At 39.0% G+C, this 25,384-nt stretch overlaps 1 protein-coding gene and 1 pseudogene across 1 annotated transcript in view; both read left to right on the top strand.

The window, feature by feature from the left end:
• STX8 (syntaxin 8) overlaps positions 1–25,384 on the top strand; it is a 279,229-nt gene that overhangs the window by 105,558 nt on the left and 148,287 nt on the right. The window lies entirely within an intron of this gene.
• Positions 10,846–12,155, top strand: LOC118858711 (annotated as a pseudogene).

Below are 25,384 nucleotides of genomic sequence, written 5' to 3'. Positions count from 1 at the left end.
TATTACAGCTGTCTTTAAATATTTGAAAATTGTCACGTGGAAGAGAGGGAGTAGCTTTGTTCTCTGTTCTTGCGTAGAACAGAAAAGGTGCCAATAATATATAGAATCACAAGATCAAGATACAGAGTTAGGTCCTTAGATGGTTGCATCTAGTCCAACCTTTCATTTTACAGATGAGGAAACATTGCCTTCCAAGAGCCCACCTCCAGTCTTGCTTCCCCTCTCCCATTTTCTCCTCACTGTCCAACTTTGACTCCTTTTCCCTACCCTGCTAGAAGAAACCCTGAATCCGTGCTCCAGTCCATCCTTTAGATTCACTATTCCCTTCTCAGTGATGGACTGCTCCCCTCTATGCAAGGTACCCCAATGCATCCTAAGGACATCTGGGCCTTGCTATACTTTCTGTCAGTGAACCATTAAAGCATTAAACCTTCAGGCTTTTCTGTCCTTTTTGCAGCTGAACCTTCTTATATATATTGGCTGTCCTAATTGGAGTGTGATCTCCTTGAGAGCAGGGACTGTCTTTTGTCCATCTCCAGCACAGCTAGCAAGTAATAGAACATAGATTTGAGCCCAGGTCCTATGACTCCAAATTCAGCATATTTTCCCCTGTCCCTTGCCGCCTCTCAGTAATAGCTGACATATTGTGCTTTTAGGTTTGTAAAACACTTTAATATCCACATAATATCCTCCAGAGGAAAACAGAACAAGTCTACTCCTTTTTCCACATGACAGCTTTCAAGTATATGAAGACAGCTATAATGTCTCCCCTTAGTCTTCTCTTTTCCAAACTAAACATTTCCAATTCCTTCAACAATTCCTCAGTTGACATGGTTTCCACACTTCTCACCACTGGGTAGAAGTTACAGGAAAACAGATTTTGGCTCATTATAAGGAAGACATTTTTTAACAATTAAGTTCAAAAATGGATTGGATTGCCCAGTAAAGTGATGAGCTTTCTTATCAGACCAGATAACTTGGGTTAGGGATAATGTAAAACTAGATTCCGGCATGGGTGAAAAGTTGGACTACATGATTGCTGAGGTTCATTCTAATTCTAAGGTTCTGTGAGAAAGATGTGATGAGTTCATTGAGATTTCTGCAGGCGTGAAAATTTGTAGAATTCATTTATAAGTTTACAGGAAAATAGTGTATCTGAGATCAGAGGTAAAGGGCAGGACTACAGGTTTAGATCTGAAAGGGACTTTAAAGGGTGTTAGGCCAGCCCCATAATTTTACAGGTGAAAAATCTAAGGCCCAAGGAGGTTAAGTCATTTGCTCAAGGAGGACCACTAGCTTTAATGGTAATTGCAACCTTAAGGTGAAGATAAGGGAATAATCTTTCATATTGACATAGTTGTATGCTATATTACTGGTAGTGCCACATCTTTATTAGTAGCTGATTAGATAGTACTTTTTACCTAGTTGCTAGCTGGGTAGAAATTTAGTGAAATTTTCTTTTGTGATTTGTTCAGTCTGTGGCTAATGATATTTTAATTTTATTTTACATTTTATTGGCATACACTAGTGGAAGTAGTTTCAGAATGTTCAATTTAGAAGGTACAACTTTTGACTTTCAATATTTGGGATAACTTCTTTGTTATAAATGTTGATGCAGTCAGCTAACAAGAACATTGGAACACAACAATCTGCCGTATTTAGTCAGACCTTGGATTCACCCAACCCAATTAATTGACCTTTGAAGGTAGGATATTTAAGATTTGCGAAGGGCTTTCCTCATAACAGCTCTATTAGGCAAGTATTTTAAGTATTCTCACCTTCCAGGTACTGTTGAGGAAACTGATTCTCTAAGAGGTTGTGATTTACCCCTGGCCTCATAACTGATAAGTATCAGAGGATTTGTCACATCTTTATAGTGATTCCTTTTAGAGTTTTCTTTAGTATTTCCTAGAGGAAGCCATCTCTCCTTCCTTCCTTGATTTCAGAATTTGTTTACTGGGTGGATTCTGGCCTGTCCTTCACAAAGAACTTTTTTAAAAATCTTTTCTGATCACAGATTGGACCACAGTTGTCTCTCCATCTACTCTGGTAGGTCCTCTCCTTTAATCATCAGAAAGCCCTCTGTGTTCCTGCAGGACCCCCAACATAGAAGAATATAAAATGTTTAAAATAACTAAATAATGAGTTATACAATAGCGTAAAATCCACTTGTGAGTGGATAAGGAAGAATCAAATGATAATGGGATTGACGAGCTTTGTGATGAGTTTGTTTGATGGTTTGGCATAAATGATGAAATCAAGAATGTTAGAAGATAGATTCAGAGAGGCAAAAATGGGAACCAAGTTATGAAATCATTTAGGAAGATAGAAGTGGATCTGAGAAAGGTGGTGGTGGTAATTGGAGAAGGTTGTACAATCAAATGTATAGAAATCAAATTCAGATAATCAGATAATGATAAATACATTGCCTGGAAGTGGTGCTAGGGAGCAAGAAATAGGTTGCTATTCTTCCCTCATAGAAGCTAAGAAAGGGAAAAAAGTATGATGGGAAAAGGAAAATCTCCATAGAAATGGTGGTGATGTGCTGTCATCTACGGTGAACCAGGTTTATGTTAAGGTAAGAAGATGAGGAGAGAAAGTGTGGAAAAGGTTGACATTAAAGAGAGTTTTATTTATAGTAGACTTTTTTATCAATTTAATTTTTTTCAATGACCTGAATAAAGACATAAGCAATATAGATGTGATTTTTGACCTGAAATAAAAGAGATTTAATTTCTGGGAATATAGACATGATATTCTCCCTATCCATGGCCCTGGTCAGCCTTCTGGAGTGGCATGGTCAGTTCTGGATACTGCATGCTAGAAAGGACAAAGTATTAGGGTATTTAGAGGAGGACAAGCAAAACAGTGAAAGTCCTAAATTCTATGCCAGATGAAGATCTGTTGAAGGGAACTAAAGATGTTTAACCAATGAAAATATAATGTAAGAGGAATTACTGGTCCTGTTTGTTCCTCAAGGGCAGAAGCTGGTGCTCTGGATGCAAGTTGCTTGGAGGGAAATTCAGGCTTTCGTTTTGAAACAGTAAGGCAATAATAACAACGTAGATGATAATTGTCAAAATGCCCGTAGTTCTGCTTTGCAAAGTATGAGAGACTCTCTATAAAGAAGGTAAAAGAAGTATAACATTTATTCAGACACCAGAAAATCATGTCCCATAACCAAATGTTCAGCTCCCACAGCCAGTCAGCCGTATCGCAGCCTGGAAACTTGCCATCCCAAAACCTCTCTGACCCCCTGCTGGGAGCCTTCCCAAAACAAACTCACAGTACAGCTAAATCAGCCTGTTCAGTTCTAATAATCATGAGGGCAGCCACCAGCAGCCATAACATCTCTCTCTCTTTCTCTCTCTCTCTCTCTCTCTCTCTCTCACTCTCTCACACTCTCAGCATTTCCTGTGACGTAACTTCCTTTTCCTGTCAGGAAGCTCCTCCCACCACATATGTCTTAGGCTTCCTGTGATGTAAGCAGGTCACATGGCCCACTAATGGGTGGGAAAGATCTTTAAATCCAATTGCTACTTTAGGTTTCAGAAAAAAAAACTTTCTAATGATTGGAATGAGCTGCCCTTTATTCTCTTTACTCCTTTTACTGAAGGTCTTCCCAGATGGTTTTTTCCAGGTATTGTTTGGTCTAGGTGATCTCTGGGGTTCCTTTCAATTTTGAAATTGTGCGATTGGGAGGGGAAAAGGGAAGGACCTAGTAGAGAAGGGAATTGAGGGTGGGGTGATATTATATTGGAAATGAGGCTACACTCTAGGAGAGGTAATGGGGGGAAAGAGTTTGTAGCAGTTGTGAATAATGCATTATCAAAGCAAATGTTTGAGAATCTGGGTAGGGGATTTTGTTAGTGGCTGGAGGAAGAACCATTTGCAAGACAGAATCTTTTTGTTGAGGAACTAGCATCACCATATGTAATCACAAAAACATTTTTCATGATTTTTTCAAGGAGAATTTTGAAAAATTATTAGTTGATTTAGATACACAGTGTCAACACTGAAATAATTGTTTCAGTAACCCACAAAAGGCTGTCTTGTGTTCTTAGATATGATCAGCATTTGGTTTGTTAATCAGGAGTAGTTTATTAAACACCTACTATGTGTCAGGAACTGTGCTAGTCTCTGGGACAAGTACAATCTCCCTGCTAAAAGAGGTAAAAGGCTTGAGAAACACCTCATAATAATCCAGATTATCAGAGAGGATGAAATGTTTTTAGATGGTACTGAAAAAATATGGTAAGATCTGGGAAGGAACCTCAGAGGCTATCTAATCTACCCTGAACAACATCCCTGACAAGTGATCAGTCAGCCAACCTTGCCTTGAAGGCTTTCAATACAGAGAAAACCACCACCTTCTTAGTTTTTAGTACCGCTCTAAATTTTAGGAAGTTTCAGGAAGAAAGTCCTAAAGAAAAAAAAATTCCAGGGATGGTAGTGGTGAGAAATCAATGTTGAGAGGTGGTCTGGTAATGATGAAAATCGTAGAGTACAGAAAAAAAGTCTGTTTCTTGGGTAACATAACAAATTCCTTTGCCAGGGACAAACCCCATGGAATATTTCCTCAAGCCCTTGAACATTGCAGAGACTCCTAAATAAGATACACAGCCACTCAAAATAGGTTAATAATTAACACAGGAAAAAAAATTGTGTAGGCATCAGAACACTAGAGATTAATTAGCAATTTTGGGCCCTACTGTTAACCAATCCCAGGAAAAAAAAGATGAGTTGTGATTGTTAGTGATGGTTAGTTGGTTGTTGTCTTTCATTCTCTAAGAGGATCACTATGTTTGAGTCAAGATTCCCCGTGTCAGACTGTGGCTAATCAGGCCAATATGAGCTTGGAATGCTCTACCACAGGTGGAGCAAAAATAGTCCGTGTGAACTTCTGGGGCGAATACTCCAAACTTGCATATCCTGCGTTTCCTTTGAGCTGTTTCAATTCTGCTTTGCTCATAGAGCACAGCACCTTCTCTGACGTGAGCATGCCATGCTGAGTGGTCCTGTGCCAGTGTCTCCCATGTCACACAGTCAATTCCAAAGTTCTTGAGAGAGACCTTGAGAGTGTCCTTGTATGGCTTCTTCTGACTGCCATGTGAATGCTTGCTTTGTTTGAGTTCTCCATAAAATAGTCTTTTTGGCAAGCATACATTGTGCATTCAAACGCTCTCTGAAGCAGTTTGAATGCTTGGCAGTTTAGTTCGAGTAAGGCCTCAGTGTCTGGTACCTTATCCTGCCTGGTGATCTTCAGAATGTTCCTAAGACAATTCAAATGGAAGCGATTCAGTTTCCTGGCATGGCACTGGTAGACTGTCCAGGTTTCATAGACATATAACAGTGAGGTCAGCACCATAGCTCTGTAGACCTTCAGTTTCATAATCAGTCTAATACCTCTTCTCTCCCATACTTTCCTTTGGAACCTCCCAAACACCGAGCTAGCTCTGGCAATGTGTGTGTCAACCTCATTATCAATGTGTGCATCCCTGGAAAGTTGTCTTGATTCTGTCCTGCCCCTGGACTGTGATGACTCTGGAGGAGAGAGTGAGGCTGACTACTTCGTGCAACTCTACCTCACTTAAATCCAATTTTTGCAGGAATCAAAAGACGTCACCCTGTAATGACAAGCAGGGTGAGACTTTTTGTTGTCTTTTGTTTTGGAATGCTTCTCAGCACTTAAGGCAATCAAGTACTTTTGAGTTTTGCCTTTGTTTGAATCAAGCAAGTAAAGTGGGACTTTATGTTGTTTTAAATATTCACATTCAATGACTACCAGAAGAATTAATGTCAAGGCTTGTTAGTGATAGGTTCTGGGTAGAGGCAGGCCAGAATACAGGCTGTTCCTAAAGTCTGGACACAAAGTCAGAAATGCATGCTTTCAAGAAATGAAATGAATGAAATTTTCAACAACATTTTATTTAATTGGAGTATTAACAAATAACATCTTCAATTCATTTGTGATGCAAAGGTTGATGCGATTTGCAACATTCACATGAACTCGGTGCAGTAATTCCACATTGCTGTCAATTGCTTATGTGTCCAGACTTTAGGAACACCCTGTAGAAAACTAGATCAGTCACAGTGGCAGATTGAAAAAGTGACAGTAGTAGGAGGGACCCAGAGGTAGGTACTACTTCTCAAAGGAAGTCCTCAGTTCTTTTTTAAGATGGTTAGCAATAAAGTAGGTACTGTCACATATGCAAAGTCCGAGGAATGTAATTTCGGGGTAATATCAATTTATTAATTATGGCTAGCTGATAATAAATGAGGTAAATGGCACTCTTAGGAACCAGAGACAAACTTTGGGGGCCACTGAGAGTTTTAATACTGTTTCAGAGTGGGCGTACCTGATGGGTGAAAATCACCTCTCATTGGTTAACAATTAATGAAACAGTGAATATTACAATGAGAGGTGGGCTTACTCTAATAAGGGGCTAGGAGATATGACTTTGATTAGGTCATCTTTACTCATCTCTACCCAGACCACCCCTACCTTGGGCAATTTAGACAAAGGGATCTACCTCCATCCAAGTCACCTATGCCCCAGGTGGGTGAGGTCTCTCCTGAGATTGAGGAGAATGTTAACCCAATCTCATCTGTCAACAGTGGCCTTCACAAGCACTGGGATTTGAATGAGGAAATAGAAAGAGAAAAAAATTCTGGATCCCTGATATTAATTGGTTATTAATACTTAATAAAAAAAATAAGAAAATTAATCAGTCCTCTCAGTACTCAATCCCTTAGTAATAGAAGTAGTAAGTAGACTACCTGGGCCAAAACTTAGGCAAGTTACTGGTTGGAAATCAAGGTCAGCAGGGATAACAATACAAAATCTTGCCCATTTCCTGGAAGCGAGACCAGGACTAGCAACAAGGTTGACTTGATCTTAGACTGACTAAATTATGGTTGGATCAAATCTTTGTATTTTTTTCTTTCCTGGGGCCAGATTGTTCTCAGAGCCCTGGGCTACACCTAAAACCTGCAGGGGGGGTGAAACAACTTCAGCTTCAGAGACCTGGGTCTCTGTCTTGGTAAGATCTTTTTGATCCGTGCACTTTCTCTCTGCTGCCACCACTTCTTTTTTGTCAGCCATTTGGATCATCACAATAGTTTCCTAACAGGTCTTTCCACCTTCACTCTCTCTCCTCACCATCTTCAGTTGGTCCTTTCTACCTCAAACAGACTAGTCTTTCTTATACACAGGTCTCATTATCTCCCTGCTTGAAACTTGCTTCTGGTTCCTTGTTGCCTACTGAGTAAAGGTCAAATTCTTTAGCTTGCTACTAGCCTTTATTTCATATGATTTCTCTCTTATGAGCTCTGTTTTGTTTTTTTCAATAGAATTTTGGTTTTATTGGTTTAGGAAACTCCTAGTGAGGGAACTCCTACTATTAAAACAGATCTTCAGCAGTTTTAATGAGGAAATGGGAAGTTAGGTGACTTACTCAGTCATTCAACTTGAATGTGTCAGAGGAGTGACTTGAACTAAGGTCTTTCTGACACCTCTGAGCCTGGCTATCTCCATCATGGGATGTGAGGAGGGCCCAAGCTGGAGTTGGCATGAAGTGAGACTGCCCTCTCCCTTAACCACCACAGACCTCCTAGGAGCTCACCTTCAATCTTGCTTCCCCCTTCCTATTTTCTTTTCTTTGTCCAACACTCCTACTCTGCCAGAGGAAACTCTAAATCCATGCTCCGTTCCATCCCTTAGACACATTTCCCCCTGGTGGACTGCTCCCTTCTATGCAGAGTATGTCAGTGTATCCCAAAGACTCTTGTACTTTTCCATGTCCTCTGACACTGAACCTCTGTCATATCCTCCCTGAGACTGAAACTTTTTTTATATATCATCTCCCTCAATTAGAGTATGATTTCTTTAAGAGTAAGGACTGCCTTCTCTCCATCTCTAACACTTAGCATACTTCTTGGTGCATAATCAGTGCATAATAAATGCTTTTTCTATCATCAATATGTTATGATTTCTTTATGTACACTCTATTCCAGCCAGATAACAGCCTAACTGCTTTCTTATGGATGAGTCTTTGCTTATATTGTTTTCTATACATGGAATAGCTTCTACACTCTTGCTGCCTATTGGATCTCTTTAAAGGACCTCCACCTTTACAGCCCAACCAAATTCTGCGTTCTACATGAAGAATTTCCTGATCCTGTAATCATTAATTACCTTTCCTTTTTCTGACCTAACCCAGCATTTCAGCTAAATTCAGAAAACATAGTCATTTGTCTTCACCCCCCCCAGGCATTTTTACATATTATTCTTGTGCTATTTCTGTGGATCCACATGGTAGACTTTAAGCTCCAATAGGGCAGGAACTATATCTAAACTTGGTATCTCCCTCAATATTAGTCGTTTATTATGCACACATTTATTAAATGTTTACTAGGTGATTTGATATTATAGAAAGGATTATTACATTGTGTGGTTATACTAGATGACCACTAAAGTTACTTCCGACTCTTAAGATTATATAATTCCAAGTTAAAGTAAAAGAAGGAGGGCAGTTTCCAAGGAAGACAGACACATACACATTCAGGAATACAAGGCTCAATCCCGGTAGTCAGATTGAGGAATCATGTAATGATTTATGCATCTTGTGGTTGGGAGTAGCAAAAGTTGAGACATACCATTAACAAGCTCCAATGTGAAGAGGTTGAATTGATGATCTCTGAATTCTTTTGCAGCTTTAACATTCTGCCAGTTTATGTTTGTTAGATAAATACAGAGAGAGTTAATGTTTAATTGTGATCTTTATAATCATGCTTTTAATAATTAAGTGTGAACTTAACTATAATTACTAGTATCCCTTAAATAAACTCTGGTATTCACTGAACAAACAACTGTTGAGCTCATAACTATTTCAATGTTCCTTTTATGGCCTTAGCTAAAGGGTAATAATCCCCTGACTCCTTGCTCTTCTGAGCATTTGCTTTCACCTCCCCTACATCCCATCCCCAAATCTGTTAATATTAGCCTGATGAATGGGTCCAGATTCACAGCAGGATGTCACAGCTGTACTTCATTTCAGGCTTAAAGAGAGAATCCTCTTGTTGATGATTCTTTTAAGTTCCATAAAAAAAAAATACCAGGATTCGTAAAAAACAAAGCAGCTGCTTTGACCAATTCAACAAATGTGTGGAACTGAAGCACATTTAGACAGATTAGTGAATCCTGTGATGTCTGTTCGTCATTTTACTATTTGGTTATTCAGGTTGGTAATTCTGATACACTAGAATGCATTAAATCAGTGGCCACATTTTTTGGATCAGAACTTGGTGAGAGATTGCAGTATTAGTCACCTTATATTTATTTTAAATTTTCCACTTAGAATGCTTTTCATATAAGCTTGTCCTAACTCTTTAGAGACATGATTTATGCTTTATAATCCCCCAGGGAATGTAAGTATTTTCATATTTATTGCACTGAACAGCATTTTGCAGTTGCATGCCTGTCCTAAAGTCAGTTTGTCTCTGGAAAAGGGCACAAGAATTCTGACCTCAGCCTAACATTCAAACAAGGAGTCAGGGCTTGAAAAATGTGAATAGATTATGTTTGGCCCATGGAGCAAGTTCCATTTAAATATCTGAACTAGGGAGAAAAACAGCTGGTGGGAGGCAGTATTCAAACAATGTTGCCTTTTCTTCTATAAATCCATTTAGACCCCCAAGCTTCAGAGCCTGGTCACCAGAAAAAAATCCAGAAATCTCCAGCCATTCCAGATTTTCATCAGACTATTCCTAGTTTTTAAGTTTTTCTTCTTCACCCTAGTTATGAACACTTCTGGGTTCTAAATCCATGCTAGGAGTTGAGTCACTGACCTTTGGGAGCTGACAATTTAGTTCCATTATGAACACAATTAGCAACAGCATAATCATGATTTGAGAAATAAATGGAGAGAATTCAGGCATATATTTCATTGCATTTCTCTCATCCTAACCCCAACAATCTACTCTCTTGTCTCTTGCAATTTCTGTCTCTTTCGATGTCAAAACTAAGAAGGGATTATTAATTCATTCAACAAACATTTGGTTAAGTGTCAACTCTTGTCATATACAGTCCTGGTTTTTCAGAAGATAAAAATAAGTGGCTCCTACCCTCAAGGAGCTTATATTCTCTTTAAGGGTGAGATAGAACAATGCAAACATAGATTAGTAAGAACAAAATATATAGAAAATAATTTCCTGTGAAGGACAAAGATACTCTTTCCCTACTCAAATCCATCCTCCATTCAGCCACAGAGTGATTTTCCTAAAGTGCTAGTCTCACCATTTCAGCTACCCTACTCAATAAACCTCTGTGGTTTCCTATCATTTTCAGCATCAAATACACAATCTTCTGTTTGGCATTCAAAAACCTTTCACAACTTGTTCTTTACACTTCATGCTCCATGTCCTCTTTGATCCAGTGACACTAGCCTTCTGACTGTTTTCAGGAACAACACACTCCATCTCTTGGCTCATAGAATTTTCTCTGGCTGCCCCATATGCTCTTCCTTCTCATCTCTACCTTCTGGCTTCCCTGACTTCCTTCAAGTCCCAATTATTGGAACCCTTTCCCAATCCCTCTTCATTTTAGTGTCTTCCTTTTAATTATTTTCTTTTTATCCAGTATTAGCATGTTCATACATGTTTATTTGCTTGTTGTTTGCCCCATTAGATTGTAAGTTCCTTGTGGGCAGAGGCTTTTTGCTTCTTTTTTCTCTCCCCAGTGCTTAGCACAGTGCCTGGCACATAGTGGATGCTTAATAAATGTTTATTGACAGAGAGAACATTGCCCAGACTCTTGTTTACCTCCTAGGGCTCTCATGCTAAAAAATGATGAAGCACAAATACTAGAGAAGAAGGAAGTTGAGAGCCAGAGCCAAAATGTTACTCAAAAAAAGAAGAGCTAGTCCTTCTGATCCTATTCCATTTCTTCTCCTTTTTCTCCTCCTTCCCTTCCTTCCTCTCCTTCTTCATCTCCAACTCTATCTCCACCTGAAAGGGTGATAAATACCCCTCCCACAAATGCAGATTGTAGCCAAAGTTGGCAAACATTAGCCTGGACTATCACATTTTCCTTCATGAAAAATCCAATGAAATTCTTAGCAAAGAGGATGTGGTCTTTTCATTGGTATTGCCAGAGCAATATTACACAGAATTTAGAGATGTTGTTGAAGGACTACCTATTTCCATCCTGTATCTACTTCTGGGAACTCAGCCTGAGTAGACAGCAGCTGGAACATGAATTCTACAAGCTCCAGCAAGCACTGAACATCTCTTAGACCCCTGCCTCTTGCCAGGATGGGCATAAAACGTGTCACTTGAAGGCTCAGCTACCAGAGGACCTTGCTCAACCTCAAACCACTATTAGAGAATCAGCATCCATACTCCCACCTGTACTGTACTCCCACCTGACACAGTAGCCTGCAGTTCTCCTTCCTCCTCCACGTCCTTCTCCTCTTCCTCCTTGTCCTTCTCTTCTGCCTCATCTACCCCTCCACTACCTCCACCACCTCTGCCTCTTCCACTTTGCTCAGCACCTTTGTTGCTCATACCAAAACACTTCAGGCTACACCATTAAAACAAGATGTGCCCATGCATATAACTGTTAAAGATCTACTCACTATGAAGTTAAAGAAGACATAGTTCTACCGACAGGAGTAAGATTCCGTCATCACTGAAAGAATGAAAGCACTGGTTATGGGCTCTGATCTTCAGAATGTCCCCCTGAACCCTCAGTCCAAATTTCCATTTATGTCACGAATGTGATAATCACTCCCAGCAAAGGCCAAATGAATCTGAGAAGATTTCTTAGGAAAGTCAACATAAATAGGCGCCTAGGAGGAACCTCTCTCATCAATAAAGAAAATATGGAAACTGGAGCAAGGTTGACTCCAATAATGACCAAGGCCTTGCTGTGAAAGTTTCAGCTGGCTTACCCAAATAGCCTATCCCAAGCTCCAGCTCTATTATACCCCCCCCCCCAATCACTCTCTTTACAATTTGGGGTTAAGTGACTTGCCCAAGGTCACACAAACTAGTAAGTGTCAAGTTTCTGAAGTCAGATTTGAACTCTAAGGCCAGTGCACTATCCATGGTGCCATCTAGCTGCCCAGCTTTCTGCAAACAGCTTTGATAAGTAAAATTAATGTCAATGATGGGTCATGTTTGAAGATAAAATATTAAATAGAAGTGCTCAAATGTCATTTTTAAAGATTACAAAAACCCATAATTCATCCCTTGTGTATCTACACAGCAAAAAGTATAGATCTAAATATTGTCCATTTTGTTTCAATTAGTAAACATGTCCAAATAGGATATTAGGTTTTCTTTGTTTTGCCTTTGGTTGTCTAGCTGATCAAACTTAATTAAATATCTGTCATATCCTTTCTTTAATTTGTCATGATAGAATTTTGAGTGACTGATTCATTTTAAGAATAGTCATTTGTAATTGCTACATTTGCTACCCAACAAATAAATAGGTAACAGGGGTTTCAGCCCTATCCATCTTTATCGAAACAAGTAAGAGATAGGACCCTGATGGCCTTAAAAGGTAGAATACACCTCTTCCACTATCTTGTGTAACTATTTCTAGCTCACCATTATGCCCTAACAGTCTTTTACTTTTCATATTCCATATTCAAGAAGCCAAAGGGAAATTTCATGGACAGTCCCAATAGGTGCTGTGCTTCTACTATGCCTTCTCCCAAGGGCTGCATGAGCTCTAAAGTTGGCTCTGGGCACAAGGCTCTTTCTCCTGTACTTCTACTCATAGAGCAGAGGGAGCTGTCCTTACACACAAAACCAGGTCTGGAGCTGTTCAAGAGACTCATCTGCTGCTCTAAGAATGAGGACAACAGTCAATGAATGAATTAATGAGGACTTCAGGGGTAGGAAGAACAAGGTTACAAAACCTCAGTAAGTTTACTATCTTTCTGACAAAAGCTGTAATATGAGACAAATAGAGAATCCTTGGAAAGTTCCTAAGCCAAAAATCTAGTTTTAGGGAATTTCCTAAAATATCCAGTTATTTTTAAACCTTGGTCAAAGTACAATGGCCCTAGAAAATCCCCATCTGAGCTCTAAGGCTGTCTATTCAACCTAGGCCCTTTCTTAGACAATCATATTTCTGAGATACATGAGCAGATGTCTTAACACTCACAATGGCTAAATACAGAAGCAATAGTAAGACACATGTGCCAAAAATGAAATGTATTATTAAAAAAACAAAACTTGTTGGCTGTCTTTGTAAAAGCCAAGAACTAAGGGAATGCTCATAGAGGAAACAGTTAATTTCTTATTACAGAATGGTGTTTTACAGGCAAAAGTGAACTTTACAATAGTTCTATTATGTACTGTGTTCATTTTACAAATAACTTGATAATTCACCAAGGATGAATACTGTTGTACCTCTTTGACTTCAAAGGGAAGGTTCAATAGGCATCTGATAACTATATAGGTATATGCAAATACATACATTTGTAAAGCTGCTACCACTGTCATACCAGTATTAAGAAGTAGTATATGCTCCCAATGTTTCCTTTTCAGCTTTTACTAAGTTCCTATCATAGCTTGTGTTGTATTTTTCATAATTCTCTAAATCTAGGGCTCCTTAAAACCACTGTGTACTGTATGTTTTGCTATTAAGATTGGGTGATAACAAAATCAGGCCAACATTTCTGGGGCCACTTACCTATGTTGTAACAATAAAAATTTTATAATAAAAAATCCTTATTGACTGACCGACACTGGCAATTTGGAGCATCAGGATAGACCATATATACGAGGTGTACTTAAGCTGAGCTCTGAAGGAACAGAACTTAGAAGTCATTTATTAGCATTCCCTCATTTTACCTATGAAGAAACAGTCTCGATAAACCATTTTTGCAGATTTTTGCACATGATAGCTCACTTACTAGCAGTTTCCTCATGTGGTGTATAGTTAAAAAAAAAACATTGGAACTGATGTCCGAATCTCTTGGTTTTTATTTTGGTTCTTCCACTTAATGAGATATGTAACCATGAGAGTAAATTAATCTCTCAAAACCTCAGTTTTCACATCTGTAAAATCAGGATAATACTCTACTTGCCAGATATTATTCTTATAAGGTTCAAATGAGAGGATGTATGTAAAAATACTTTGTAAAGCACTCCACAAATGTATTCAGTATAAGAATCTGTAATTTATTAATGTGGTTCCTCCTTCCAATGACTCAAATGACAACATTTTTTAGTAGGAAGCCTTTGAGTGTTTTGTGGCTGAAATATTTGTTAATTGGAAGCCAGCCTGTTGATGATTCTCTTCAAGCTTAGCCAGGATAATGCTTGGGCCCAAATCCTTTTCTGCCTGGTGGGATCTGAAAGAGCTTATTCTCTGCTGGCATAGTCTTATTACTATCGTGATTGCTACTGTTACCACTACTGCTATGATTGTAATCCCACCTAGTATTACCATTCTGCCCTCTATTCTTCTATTTCTTTGTTTTGCAGGAGAGTTTGTAATGCACAGTTTCTACACTCCTGAAGAGGTCTAAGATTGAGTACATTATAACAGACAGCTTGAAGGTTAATATGTTGTCCTGGTCACCTAGCTAGATCTAGGTTTTATGGACTGATGTCAGAATAAATTATGCCCCTCTCATCCATTGGAATATAAGGACTCCAACTTTTCTAAAAGCATACTCATACTGATATCTTTTTAATCCAGGTCTACACCATTTCATGCTTGGATTATTCTAATAGTCTTTTAACTGGTCTTCCTTTCTCTATTGCTGTCCTTTCACTGTAGACTGTCTTTTCTACCACCATGATAAGTTTTTGGTCTGGACCTGTTGATTTCATTAGCATAAGAAACTTTCAGTGGAGAAAACCCATCTTTCAACGCATATTAGCACCAACTTGCTACTTAAAGTCTTTGTCTATTGTTTGGGACAATGAGAGGATAAGTAACACATCCTCAGGGTCAAACACATAGTAAATTTATGTCATTGGTATATTTGAACCCAAGTTTTCCTGACTCTGTCCCTCTGCCATTCTGACTCACTGACATAGTAATTTGCTAAATTACTAATTTTATCGTATTATTCTATCCTTGAATTGATAGTTATTCAGGAGTAAAACCCAAATTAAAGCCTTCTTTAGCCTGGGTTCAATCTGTCTTTCCAGCTTGCAGAGTGTTTTTACTATTTCCTGATCACATATATATTTTGACCTCCAAATCTTTTCTTGTTCTCTTCCTTCCAATAGAATGCCTTTCATCTCTTTAAATCCTCTAAGGCCCAGCTCAAGTCCCACCTCCTACTATTCCTTACTATTCCAGCCAGTAGTGATCCCTCCATCCTCATAGTGTTTATTGCATTTATTAACCGTCTTTTTCTTTTAAACACTATTTTATTTTTTCCAATTACATGTAAAAACAATTTTTAACATTAATTTTTAAAATAAAATTTTGAGTTCTAAATTTTCTCTCTTTCCTTCTTCTCTAAGATGCTAAGCAATTTGATATAGATTTATTTATGTATAGTCACTTAACTATCTGTTACATGGGTGTTTTTAATTGTCAAGTTTTCACCTGTTTGTCTTGTTTTTCTAGTAGATATAAGCTTCTTAAAGGCAAGAATCCTATTTTTTTTTACTTCCTGGTGACTTGTACTTAGTAGACATAAAAGGATTGAGTGCATTTACATTTATTGAGTGTTTATTATATATAGAAAACTGTTCTTTTCACTGTGGACAATAAAAACAGGAGTATTTGAGGAACCTATGTCCTAGAAGAGGTGAGAGTGCATGTCAGGTCCCAGACCTGCCAGCTGATTGGCTCTCTAAAACCATGAAAGAACCATGACAATCATCTCACCCCCTTTGACCGAAAGGGCTTTGAGTACGGAGAAGTTTCATCATAGAGAATCTTAGTCTGATGTCCAAGTTTCTTATAGACTTGTATTTTTTCCCCATTTGATGTTGGCTTTCATACTTTCAAACTTTTTGATTCTTTGGATTATGTTCTGTTTGGTTCAGTTCTGTTTACTTGGGTCCTTAATTCAACTCCCTGGCATTAGATTTTCACCTGACATTTTGATGAAAATTCCTGATTATCCTTCCATAATATGTAATGTATCTAGGACTTCTTTTAAGCTTTGTGACAGTTTTATGAATGTCCAGCTACCACTTACCTTATTATTATGCCCAGGTTGCTTTTGCCCTTTCTCAGTTTGGCCTTTGCTTCCCTCTGCTGGTTATGTATGAATAGTGGTATCTTAAGCAGGTCTTACATTTAACCCTGTAATTTCCACTTTCTAGAATACAGCAAGTATAGGAATGAATTCTTCCTATATTATTGAATAGCCTAGTAGTTCTTTGTTTAGTTTGCCCTATTCACTATAAAACTCCTGTTGCTCTGAGCCACAGAGGTTCCAGGAAGTGCAAAGAGATAAGAAAATTTACTCGTGGGAACAATGGCTAATATGACCACCAAGAAATAGTATATAACTTATGAATTACATTATCTTATTTCAGAATTCCTATAACTCACTTCTTTTCAGTGAAGAGTTCAGTCATTTGTGGGAATTAACATTTTAAATGCCTGTAGTAATTGGCATCAATTTGACTGTTCATTGACATCTCTTTAAAACCTGATTATTTCCTAATATGCAGTATATCTGCAATTTTAGTATCTGCCCATTAAATGAAAAGTGGTACAAAGCTGTGGCTGTTTGCTCTAACCACAAGGATTATTCAACATTTGTATAATGAAGAGAAAACAGTAATGTAGCGCGTTTCTCTTCAACAATAATTCTGTGCCATAAAATATGTATTAAATACCTACTATGTGTCAAGCTATGACGTACTTATGAGTCTGAGATTCTGCACACATTCTACACACAGGTAATAAGAAGTAGTGTAGTCCTGGTGACCTGCTGTGTTTGCTTTCTGACACCTTTTATAGCTAAGGTTGGAGAGGCTTAACAACTGAAAGTTGGCCAGTAATAATAATGACAGTTATTATAATAGCTGTCATTTATATGGTGCTTTAAGGTATAGAAAATGCCTTATCTATGTCATCTAATATTGATCCTAACAACACAGTTGAGGGAAATCAGGCTGGGAGAGGCTTAATGACTTGCCCAGCCCATGGTTGAACAGTCAGTAAGTTCCAGAGGAAGAATTTTGACTCTGGTCTTCCTGACTTAAAGTATAGCTCTGTCTGGCAATACTATCTATTTGCCTCAACTCATGCTGATAATTATTTAGTCGTGTCAACATCAGAAAAAAAGAAAAATACAGAATGATCCTATGTCTTATTTGTCCCTGGTTTGTTTTTTCAGTAATCGTAATAACAATGTTACTAGCAGCCGCTGTAGGGGTGTAAGACCCACCAAGACCAGCAACAAGAGCTGCCAGCACAGGTTCTGTGATCTGCTTTTCTAAGGAAAGCAACTTTAAGGGGTTAACAGTCTCACTTTAATCAAACATACAAATATCATTTACTTAGTTCAGGGGGAAAAGCCAGCAACCTGAACTTCAGAGCAAATACAAACAGAAATTACAAACAGAGACAATATGAACAGAGCAGACAACACAAACCAGTCCATCCTTAGTAATACATAGTTACCAGGGAAGCATCAATGTCTGGGTTTCTTCAAAGCTGGGGGGCTCCAGAGGCTACCCAGAGTCTCTACATTGACACTCTTCAAGTGAGTGAGAGCAAAATGCCAACCTCTGAGTTTATGTACCCTGTTTGTATACCCTGTTCAGGATCAGAGGGCGTTGCAACATGTGACTCAAACCCATGTAAACTAGGCTTTCCCTTGAGGTAAGAAGGGCATCAGACTCTTGATTTAGTCAAAGAAACAAAGGCCAGACTCATCAAGGGCACTTCATTAAATAAGTGCTCCAAAAGAGAAAACAGTAAAAAAGCCCCACCTTAATTACCGATACAGTAACTGACAGTGATTTCCAAGCTGAATTTCATCATTCACTCCAACCATTAAATAAATGCTGTGTGTACCCCAACTTATGTGTATTTCTAGGTTATATACATGTACATGTATACATATGTCATCATTGGTATTATTAAACATCCACAGTAAAAATGAAAAAAGAATGGGATAAAGAAATAATATTTTAAAAATTATTTTATGTCTGAACTATATAAAAAGCCTTTTTGTGCTCAATAAAATTAATAATATTTTAATAAGAGTATTTTGATTGAAAATACTTAATTTTTTAATGGAGCAGTTTAATTTAATACTTTCTTTTTACGTCTGTCATCATTGAAAGAGGTAACTCTATCCAAATGGAAGAAGTACATCACGAGTTGAACTTTCTAAGTCATGGTTCTATGCCTGGAATGCCCAGCTTCATTTCTGCCTCCTCTGGCTTCCTTCAAGTCCCAGCTAAAACACCACCTTCCAAAGGAAGCCTCTCCCAGTTCCTCTTAATTCTAATGCCTTTGCTCCATTGATCATTTCCTATTTATCCTGCATATGGCTTGTTTGTATGTATTTATTTGCATGTTGTCTCTATGGTCCCTACCAACCTCCCACCCCCCCACCCCCAGTTTTCTGTCATCTTAGATTTGACTAACCTACCAATTAAGCCTTTATCCAGATTATTGACAAAAATATTAAATATAAATAGCACAGAACCAAGCACATATACTTTGGGTTTCCCCTACTGCCCAAACCAGTGACCTCCTAATACATTAATATTTAACCATTAACAACTACTGCCCATCTAACCATCTTTGAATCCAACTGTATTATCATCTCATCCGCATGTCTATAGCTATCTTCTTGACAGAAATATTATGAGATGCTTTATAAAAAGTTGTGCTAAAAATCCACTTAAATTATATCCACAGCCTCATTTTCCAGTTTAGTAAATATATCAGAAAAGGAAATGAAATTGGTTTGACATTACCAGTTCTTGATGAAGCCAAAAAGGCTCTTTGTAATAACTGTTTCCCTCTCTGGATTTTTACTTCCCATCTCTTTAATAATTCATTAAAAAAAAAAAGTGTAGTCAAGCTCTCTAGCCTCTAGTATGCAAATTCATTTCTCTTTCCTTTTTAAAAAATTTGGGACAATATTTGGCCTTTCCAGTCTTGTGGTATCTCTCTTGTTTTTCATAGTCTTTTAGATATGACTGAGAATGACTGAATAATCACAACTGCTAGTTGTTTATTTATTTATTTGAAATTTATTTATTTAACATATTTAGTTTTCAGCATTGATTTTTCACAAGAGTTTGAATTACAAATTTTCTCCCCATTTCTACCCTCCCCCCCCACTCCAAGATGACGTATATTCTGGTTGCCCTGTTTTCCAGTCAGCCCTCCCTTCTGTCACCCCACTCCCCTCCCATCCCCTTTTCCATTCCTTTCTTGTAGGGCAAGATAAATTTCTACGCTCCATTGCCTGCGTATCTTACTTTCTAGTTGCATGCAAAAACTTTTTTTTTTGTTTTTGAACATCTGTTTTTAAAACTTTGAGTTCCTAATTCTCTCCCCTCTCCCCTTCCCACCCACCCTCCCTAAGGAGTCAAGTAATTCAACATAGGCCACATGTGTATCATTATGTATAACCCTTCCACAATACTCATGTTGTGAAAGACTAACTATATTTTGCTCCTTCCCAACCCATTCCCCCTTTATTGAATTTTCTCCCTTGACCCTGTCCCCTTTCCAGAGTGTTTGTTTTTGATTACCTCCACCCCCATCTGCCCTCCCCTCCATCACCCCCCCCCCTTTTTTTTATCTTCTTTCTTCTTCTTTCCTGTGGGGTAAGATACCCAATTGAGTATGTATTGTATTCCCTCCTCAGGCCAAATTTGATGAGAGCAAGATTCATTCATTCCCCTCTCACCGGCCCTCTCCCCTCCTCCCACAGAACTGCTTCCTCTTGCCACCTTTATGCAAGATAATCTACCGCATTCTATCTCTCCCTTTCTCCCTCTCTCAATATATTCCTCTCTCATCCCTTAATTTGATTTTATTTCTTGTAGATATCTTCCCTTCATCTTCAACTCACCCTGTGTCCGCTCTCTCTCTCTCTATATATATATACACATACATATATACATACATGCACATTCACATATATATATATGTACATAAACATATATATATATATATATATGCATATTCCTTTCAGCTACTATGATATTGAGGTCTCATGAATCATACACATCATCTTTCTATATAGGAATGTAAACAAAACAGTTCAACTTTAATAAGTCCCTTATGATTTCTCTTTCTTGTTTACCTTTTCATGTTTCTCTTGATTCTTGTGTTTGAAAGTCAAATTTTCTATTCAGCTCTGATCTTTTCACTGAGAAAGCTTGAAAGTCCTCTATTTTCTTGAAAGTCCATATTTTGCCTTGGAGTATGATACTCAGTTTTGCTGGGTAGGTGATTCTTGGTTTTAATCCTAGCTCCATTAACCTCCGGAATATCACATTCCAAGCCCTTCGATCTCTTAATGTAGAAGCTGCCAGATCTTGGGTGATTCTGATTATGTTTCCACAGTATTCAAATTTGTTTCTTTCTGGCTGCTTGCAGTATTTTCTCCTTGATCTGGGAGCTCTGGAATTTGGCAACAATATTCCTAGGAGATTTCTTTTTGGGATCTATTTGAGGAGGCGATCTGTGGATTCTTTCAATTTCTATTTTGCCCTGTGGCTCTAGAATATCAGGGCAGTTCTCCTTGATAATTTCTTGAAAGATGATATCTAGGCTCTCAGGTAGTCCAATAATTTTTAAATGATCTCTCCTGGATCTATTTTCCAGGTCAGTGGTTTTTCCAAGGAGATATTTCACATTGTCTTCCATTTATTCATTCCTTTGGTTCTGTTTTATAATATCTTGATTTCTCCTAAAGTCACTAGCTTCCACTTGCTCCAATCTAATTTTTAAGGTAGTATTTTCTTCAGTGGTCCGTTGGACTTCCTTTTCCATTTGGCTAACTCTGCCTTTCAAGGTGTTCTTCTCCTCATTGGCTTTTTGGAGCTCTTTTGCCATTTGAGTCAGTCTATTTTTTAAGGTGTTGTTTTCTTCAGTGTATTTTTCAGTATTTTTTTTTGGGTCTCCTTTAGCAAGTCATTGACTTGTTTTTCATGGTTTTCTCGCATCCTTCTCATTTCTCTTCCCAATTTTTCCTCTACTTCTCTAACTTGCTTTTCCAAATCCTTTTTGAGCTCTTCCATGGCCTGAGACCAGTTCATGTTTTTCTTGGAGGCTTTTGGTGTAGGCTCTTGCACTTTGTTGACTTCTTTAGGCTATATGTTTTGGTCTTCTTTATCACCAAAGAAAGAATCCAAAGTCTAAGAGTGAATATGGGTGTGTTTTCACTGCCTGGCCATATTCGCAAACAACTAACTTGACCCTTGAGTTTTTCAGCGGGGTATGACTGCTTGTAGACTAAAGAGTTCTATGTTCCATGTTTGGGGGGGATGCGCCAGCTCTGCCGCACCAGAACTCCTCCTTCCCCAAGAACCCCCAACCCGGACTGGTCTTAGATCTTCAGCAGACTCTTGCACTCCTGCTCTGATCTGCCACTTAATTCCTCCCACCAGGTGGGCCTGGGGCCGGAAGCAACAACAGCTGTAGTTGCCCCACCTCCGCTGCCCCAGGGGCGGTGGCCGAACCACAAACTCCTTCCACTACCGCAGCTTTTCCCACTAACCTTCTTCGCTGTCTTTGGTGTTTGTGGGTTTAGAAGTCTGGTAACTGCTGCAGCTCACTGATTCAGGGCACTAGGGCCTGCTCCGCCCGGCTCCTGGTCTGGTTGGTCCACGCCGCTCACCCTGGGCTCTGCTCCGCTCTGCTTCCAGCTCCATGCAGGATAGACCTCACCCAGAGACCATCCAGGCTGTCCTGGGTTGGAGCCCTGCTTCCCTCTGCTGTTTTGTGGGTTCTGCAGTTCTAGAATTGGTTCCGAGCCATTTTTTATAGGTTTTTGGAGGGACTTGGCAGGGAGCTCACGCTAGTCCCTGCTTTCCAGCTGCCATCTTGGCTCCACCCCTAGTTGTTTATTTTTGTTAATTGACAGAAATCTTTTTTTTCTATCTCTCCCTCTCAACCTCTTTGGGAAATGAAAAAATAAAATCATTGCGAGGGGCGGAGCCAAGATGGCAGCTGGTAAGCACGAACTAGAGTGAGCTCCGTACCCGAGTCCCTCTAAAAACCTATAAAAATGGCTCTGAACCAATTCTAGAACGGCAGAACCCACAGAAGAGCAGAGGGAAGCAGGGCTCCAGCCCAGGACAGCCTGGATGGTCTCTGGGTGAGGTCTATTCCACACGGAGCTGGGAGCTGGGAGCTGGGAACGGAGTGGAGCAGAGCCCAGCCTGAGCGGCGTGGACCATCCAGAACAGAAGCTGGGCGGAGGGGGCCCTAGCGCCCTGAATATGTGAGCTGCGGCAGTTACCAGACCCCTCGACCTACAAACACCAAAGACTGCAGAGAAGGTTAGTGGGAAAAGCTGCGGGAGTGGAAGGAGTTCACGGTTCGGCTTCCAGCCCCGGGGGCAGCTACAGCTGTTGTTACTTCTGGCTCCAGGCCCACCTGGTGGGAGGCATTAAGTGGCGGATCAGAGCAGGAGTGCAACAGCCTGCTGAAGATCTAAGCCCAGCCTGGACTGGGGGTTCTTGGGGAAGGAGGAGTGCGGCTCTGACAGAGCTGGTACCTCCCCCCCAAACGTAGAACATAGAACTCGTTAGTCTACAAGCAGTCATACCCCACTGAAAAACTCAAGGGTCAAGTTAGTTGTTTGGGAATATGGCCAGGCAGCGAAAACGCACCCAGATTCAGTCTCAGACTTTGGATTCTTTCTTTGGTGACAAAGAAGACCAAAACATACAGCCTAAAGAAGACAACAAAGTCATAGAGCCTACAACCAAAGCCTCCAAGAAAAACATGAACTGGTCCCAGGCCATAGAAGAACTCAAAAAGGATTTGGAAAAGCAAGTTAGAGAAGTAGAGGAAAAATTGGGAAGAGAAATGAGAAGGATGCGAGAAAACCATGAAAAACAAGTCAATGACTTGCTAAAGGAGACCCAAAAAAATACTGAAAAATACACTGAAGAAAACAACACCTTAAAAAATAGACTGACTCAAATGGCAAAAGAGCTCCAAAAAGCCAATGAGGAGAAGAATGCCTTGAAAGGCAGAATTAGCCAAATGGAAAAGGAGGTCCAAAAGACCACTGAAGAAAATACTACTTTAAAAATTAGATTGGAGCAAGTGGAAGCTAGTGACTTGATGAGAAATCAGGATATTATAAAACAGAACCAGAGGAATGAAAAAATGGAAGACAATGTGAAATATCTCCTTGGAAAAACCACTGACCTGGAAAATAGATCCAGGAGAGATAATTTAAAAATTGTTGGACTACCTGAAAGCCATGATCGAAAAAAGAGCCTAGATACCATCTTTCAGGAAATTATCAAGGAGAACTGCCCTGATATTCTAGAGCCACAGGGCAAAATAGAAATTGGAAGAATCCATCGATCGCCTCCTCAAATAGATCCCAAAAAGAAATCTCCTAGGAATATTGTTGCCAAATTCCAGAGCTCCCAGATCAAGGAGAAAATACTGCAAGCAGCCAGAAAGAAACAGTTTGAGTATTGTGGAAACCCAATCAGAATCACCCAAGATCTGGCAGCTTCTACATTAAGTGATCGAAGGGCTTGGAATGCGATATTCCGGAGGTCAATGGAGCTAGGATTAAAACCTAGAATCACCTACCCAGCAAAACTGAGTATCATATTCCAAGGCAAAATATGGAGTTTCAATAAAATAGAGGACTTTCAAGCTTTCTCAGTGAAAAGACCAGAACTGAATAGAAAATTTGACTTTCAAACACAAGAATCAAGAGAAGCATGAAAAGGTAATCAAGAAACGGAAATTGCAAGGGACTTACTAAAGTTGAACTGCTTTGTTTACATTCCTACATGGAAAGATGATGAGTATGATTCATGAGACCTCAGTATTAGGGTAGTTGAAGGGAATATGCATACATATATATATATATATATATATATATATATATATATATATATATATATATATATACACACATATATATGTATATGTGTATATATATATGTGTTTATGTATATATATAAGTGAATGTGTATGTATGTATATATCTATGTGTATATGTATGTATGTGTATATATATATGTGTTTATATATATATATGTAAAAGAGAGAGAGCAGACACAGGGTGAGTTGAGGATGAAGGGAAGATAGCTAAAAGAAATAAAATGAAATTAAGGGATGAGAGAGTAACATACTGAGAGAGGGAGATAGGGAGAGATAGAATGGGGTGGATTATCTCGCATAAAGGTGGCAAGAGGAAGCAGTTTTATGGGAGGAGGGGAGAGGGCAGGTGAGGGGGGAATGAGTGAACCGTGCTCTCATCAGATTTGGCCTGAGGGGGAATACCATACATACTCAGTTGGGTATCTTACCCCACAGGAAAGAAGAAGGAGGAAGATAAAAAATAAATAAAAGTGGGGTATGATGGAGGGGAGGGCAGATGGGGGTGGAGGTAATCAAAACAAACACTTTGGAAAGGGGACAGGATCAAGGGAGAAAATTCAATAAAGTGGGATGGGTTGGGAAGGAGCAAAATATAGTTAGCCTTTCACAACATGAGTATTGTGGAAGGGTTATACATAATAATACATGTGTGGCCTAGGTTGAATTGCTCAACTTCTTAGGGAGGGTGGGTGGGAAGGGAAGAGGGAAGGGAATTTGGAACTCAAAGTTTTAAAATCAGATGTTCAAAAACAAAAAAAGTTTTTGTATGCAACTAAAAAATAAGATACACAGGCAATGGGGCGTAGAAATTTATCTTGCCCTACAAGAAAGGAAGGGAAAAGGGGATGAGAGGGGAGGGGGGTGATAGAGGGGAGGGCTGACTGGGGAACAGGGCAACCAGAATATAAGCCATCTTGGAGTGGGGGGGAGGGTAGAAATGGGAAGAAAATTTGTAATTCAAACTGTTGTGAAAATCAATGCTGAAAACCAAATATGTTAAATAAATAAATTGCATTAAAAAAAAAAATAAAATCATTGCAACAAATATACATTGAAGACTGATGAAGAAGGAAATGTTCAGAATCAAGAGACTCATTTATACAACACTAAAAAACAAGCAGCTCCAAAAGCCATTGAGAACTCGTATCAATGTTATGATTATCCATTATTCCAGAGGACCAATGATCAAACAATTTTACTGTCCCATCATTTCGAGTGCTAAGGTTGTTCTCCTGGACATAAAACCTGAATCAAAACAGAGGCCATCATCACCTCAGAGTAGAGAATGAGACATAAATTTTTTGGATACATCTATTAGATTTTTCA

The sequence above is a fragment of the Trichosurus vulpecula genome, chromosome 7 (assembly GCF_011100635.1).
Source record: "Trichosurus vulpecula isolate mTriVul1 chromosome 7, mTriVul1.pri, whole genome shotgun sequence".
NCBI lineage: Eukaryota > Metazoa > Chordata > Mammalia > Diprotodontia > Phalangeridae > Trichosurus > Trichosurus vulpecula.
Note: the sequence above shows the minus strand (reverse complement) of the source record. Positions and strands in the feature narration are given on the sequence as shown.